This window comes from Mustela nigripes, chromosome 3 (genome assembly GCF_022355385.1).
Source record: "Mustela nigripes isolate SB6536 chromosome 3, MUSNIG.SB6536, whole genome shotgun sequence".
Taxonomy (NCBI): domain Eukaryota; kingdom Metazoa; phylum Chordata; class Mammalia; order Carnivora; family Mustelidae; genus Mustela; species Mustela nigripes.
Genome location: NC_081559.1, coordinates 107,900,066 through 107,904,360, shown reverse-complemented (window position 1 = coordinate 107,904,360; position 4,295 = coordinate 107,900,066). Strand labels below are relative to the sequence as shown.

General features: G+C 33.7%; 1 pseudogene; it reads left to right on the top strand.

Moving 5' to 3' along the window:
• The first annotated feature begins 1,252 nt into the window (after nt 1-1,252).
• LOC132014510 (small ribosomal subunit protein eS27-like) lies at nt 1,253-1,510 on the top strand (annotated as a pseudogene).
• Nucleotides 1,511-4,295: the final 2,785 nt, after the last annotated feature.

The window sequence follows — 4,295 nt, the reverse complement described above, 5'->3', positions numbered from 1 at the left end:
GCACCACTGCTCTATCATCTGCTGGTATGCAGCTAAAAGAGGTTCCGTCCTCATGCAGTCTACCTTCCCAAATATCACCTCGGATTCATTTCTCCTCATGTCCTCCATTCCAGCAATTGGTGGTTGCTTTTCTGTTCATAGAATTTCTGCTATTATTATCTGTGATCTCCTGTTGAGTTTGTAGGTGACCAGAATCGTTTGATAACTATCTACCTAAATTCCTGGAACCAGAAGAAATTTAAGTCTCCTACTCCTCTGCTGTCCTGTTCCCCCTCTCTAGGATTATCTTTACTGGTATTTAGATGGGATTTTTAATCAGTATACATCAGGAATAATGAATTATAATTAATGGAGTTGGTTAAGAAGTATTCTCTCTCCTTCAATTTTTTTGTAAGAATTTGAAGAGTACTGGTATTTATTTTTCTTTAAATGTTTGGTAGAATTTACTAGTAATGACTGTTGGTATTCTGCTTTTCATTGTTTGGAAAATTTTGATTAGTAATTCAATCTTCTTTCCCTTTTTAGGTCTATCAGGCTTTCTATTTCTTCATGATTCAGTCTTGGTGGGTTGCATTCCACCCAGAATTTACTAATTTCATCTAGATTTTCTAATTTTTTAGTATATTGTTGTTCATAGTATTCTGAAAAAATCTTTTTTCTTTTTACTTGACTCTTTTGTTTCTTTTTTAGTCTAGCTAATTGTTTATTAATTTTCTCATTTTGAAGAACTAACCCTCTGTTTTATTTATATTTTCTATTCTCTGTTTTATTTATCTTTGCTTACAGTATTTTCTTCCTTCTGCTAGTGTGTTCTTATTTTCTAGTTTCTTAAGGTAAACATTTAGATTTTTGGTTTGAAACCTTGTTCTCTTTTAATGTAAGCATTTATAGTCATAAATGACTCTTACCAGAACAGCTTTCACTGCATCCCATAAGTTTTATTATGCTGTGTTTTCATATTCGTTTGTCTCAAGATATTTTCTAAATTCCTTATGACACCTTTGAACCATTGAAGAAATACCGTTTAATTTCCAAACACTTTTAGACCTTCAGTTTTCCTTCTGCTATCAATTTCTAATTTAATTCCTTGTGATTGAAAAGACTTTTTTTTTTTCAAAATTTTTAAATGTATTAAGAATTGTGTCTACACCCATGGTCTATCATAGAGAACAATCTACTGTTGTTGAGTTCAGTATTTCATAAATGTCTTTTGGGTCCATATTTTCCAGCAGTGATTACCTTCCTAAAATACATGCCTTTTGTGAAGGACCTCTTCCACCTGTCCCCAGAAAAGAGCAAGAACAAGAAGAAATGCCTGCTGCAGAGCCCCAACCCCTACTTCATGGATGTGAAGTGACCAGGATGCTACAAAATCACCACCATCATTAGGCATGCAGAAATGGTGGTTTTGTGTGTTGGCTGTTCCATTTTCCTTTTCCAGACTACAGGACAAAAAGCTAGGCTCACAGAAGGATGCTCCTTCAGATGGAAGCAGCACTTGCACTGGTGAATCAAAATGAGTGGGAAACTATCCCAATAAATAGATTTTGGATTTTTAAAAAATGTCTTTTAGGTCTAGCTTATTAGTAGTGTCATAGATATCTTCTATTTCTTTATTGACCTTCCATGTTGTTCTATCCATTATTTAAAGTAGACATAGGAGTCTTCCACTATTATTGTAGAGCATCCTATATCTACCTTTAGTTGTGCCAATGTTGGCTTCAGATTATATAGGAACTCAGGTGTTTGGGGCATATGGGTATATAATTGTATCTTTTGAATAAATAACACTTCCATCATTATGTAATCTCTGAATTTGTAATTTATAATATATTTTACTAACACTTCATTTTTAAAGTGTTAATATAATGACTCCTGTTCTTGTTTGGTTACAATTTGTGTGAAGTATCTTTTCCTCTTATTTCATTTGGAGCACAGGTTTTTCCTTAGATCAAAAGTAAGTTTCTTGTAGATATTATATAGTTGGGTACTGTGTTTTTTCCTATCCATTCTGCTAATCTGTATTATTTGGAGAGCTTAATCTGCTTAAACTTAAAGTAATTAATGATAGGAAAGGACTTGCTCCTTTGGGTTTTGTTTGTTTGTTTGTTTGTGACTTATAGCTTTTTTGTCCCTCCTTTTTTCTGGTTTTACCTTCCTTGTATTAATATTATTTCTGTTATATATTCTCTACATACTTTTCTTAGCAATTGCCAAGGGATTACATGAAACATCCTAAAGTTATAACAACCTATGTTAATTGATAACAACTTAATTTCAATCACATTAAGTAATGTTTACCTTTTACATTCCTGCTTCTTCCCCCACTTCATTATTTATGTCATTATTTAGTTGTATCTTTATATATATGTACCCATTAACATAGATCTAAAATAATTTCATATATTTTTGTCTCTTAAATTCTATGAAAGAATAAAAGTGTAGTTAAAAAATATAATAATACAGTTTTAAAATTGTTTCATATATTTACATCTATCAGGAACTGTCTACTATTTTGTTTTTTTTCCAACCTGAAGGACTCGCTTTGATGGAAACCAGTAATTTTATTTATCTGGGAAAGTCTTAAGTTACTCATCATTTTGAAGGACACTTTTGCTAGATATGGAATTATTTTTTTTTGTTACTTTTTTCTCTTAGCACTTTAAGTATTTTATCCCACTTCATTCTATCTGCAAGATTACTGCTGAGAAGACAGCTTATTATCTTATAGAGCTTCCTTTGCATATGACAAAACATTTTTCTCTCAGGACATCCAAGATTCTCTCTTATGACTTTGAACAATTTGATCATAATATCTCAGTGCAAATATCCTTGTTTTTTTTTTTTCTACTTACATTTTATTAGCCTCTTTTTGTATTTTTGTAAAATTTTCAGCCACTATTTCTTCAAGTAAATTTCTGCCCCTTTCATGCTCTCTTTCTAGGACATAGATGGGGGTCTACTTGATGATGCCCCATACAAGTCTTCTGTTGACTTTACTTCATTTTTGTTTTCTTTTTGCTCTTCAGACTCAATGATTTCAAATGATTTGAATTCATTTCCCTGATTTTTTTATGCTAAGAACTCTAGGCTGCTGTTGAACCCCTCTACTAAATTTTTCAATTCAGTTGTTATGCTTTTCATCTTCAAAATCTTGGTTTGATTCATTTAAAAATAATTAATGTCTCTTTGCTTTTATTCTCACTTGGTTAATAATATTGTGTTTTATTTATTTATTTTTATTTATTTTTGAGAGAGAGAGAGAATTGGTACAGGGACAGAGAGAGAGAGAATCCTTAGGCAGACTCTCCCACTGATCATGGAACCCCATATGGGGTTTGATCCCAGGACCCTGAGATCATGACTTGATCCAAAATTAAGAGCCAACCTCTTAACTGACTGATCCACACAGGTACCCCCGTATATTGAGTTTTAATATGTTTAGTTTCTTTACTTTTTCTTTTACCCCATTAAGCATATTTAAGGAAGATTTTTTTTTTTTAAGATTTTATTTTTTTATTTGACAGATAGATCACAAATAGGCAGAGTAGCAGGCAGAGAGAAGGAGAAGCAGGCTCCTTACTGAGCAGAGAGCCCAATGCAGGGCTCGATCCCAGGACCCTGGGACCATGACCTGAGTTGAAGGCAGAGGCTCAACCCTCTGAGCCACCCAGGCGCCCCAAGGAAGTTTTTCAAATTCCTTATTAAGTAAGTGAGAAGGCTGAATTTTCTTAGGTCAGTTTCTGATTTATTTCATTTGTATAAATGAGTGCTATTTCCCAGTTTATTTGTATGTTTTATATTTTGTTGAAAATTGGGCATTTGAAAAATAAGAATGCTTCTCAATCTTTGCAGTCTGGCGTTCACTAATCAGCTTGGAGTGAACATGCAGGGTCTTTTCAAATAATTGTGCAGGATGTATCTTCCCTGAATCTGTGGCTGCGTGTGTTTTGTTTTGTTTTTCTTTCCCTCCCAGTTCTCTGGTATACATTGCTATTTTCAAATGTCCTAATTTTCCTCACAATATTGGTTTTCTTCTCAGAGTCTCAGGTGTGTTGTTGTATCCCTTTTCTTAGCATCTCGTGTTCCAGGCAAGCATGGATACACAGTTCCCTGAATCAGTATCCTACCTCAGTACCTTTCATTGTTTTTAGTGGCCTCCATTCTGATATTCAAACTGCCACTGTCTTTATCAGTCCTTTTTAAGTTAGGAAAGAGAGAAACCAGTCTCTTTGGCCATTCATAAATAAGCCAGAATGGGGGTGCTTGGGTAGCTTAGATGGTTAAGCAACTGC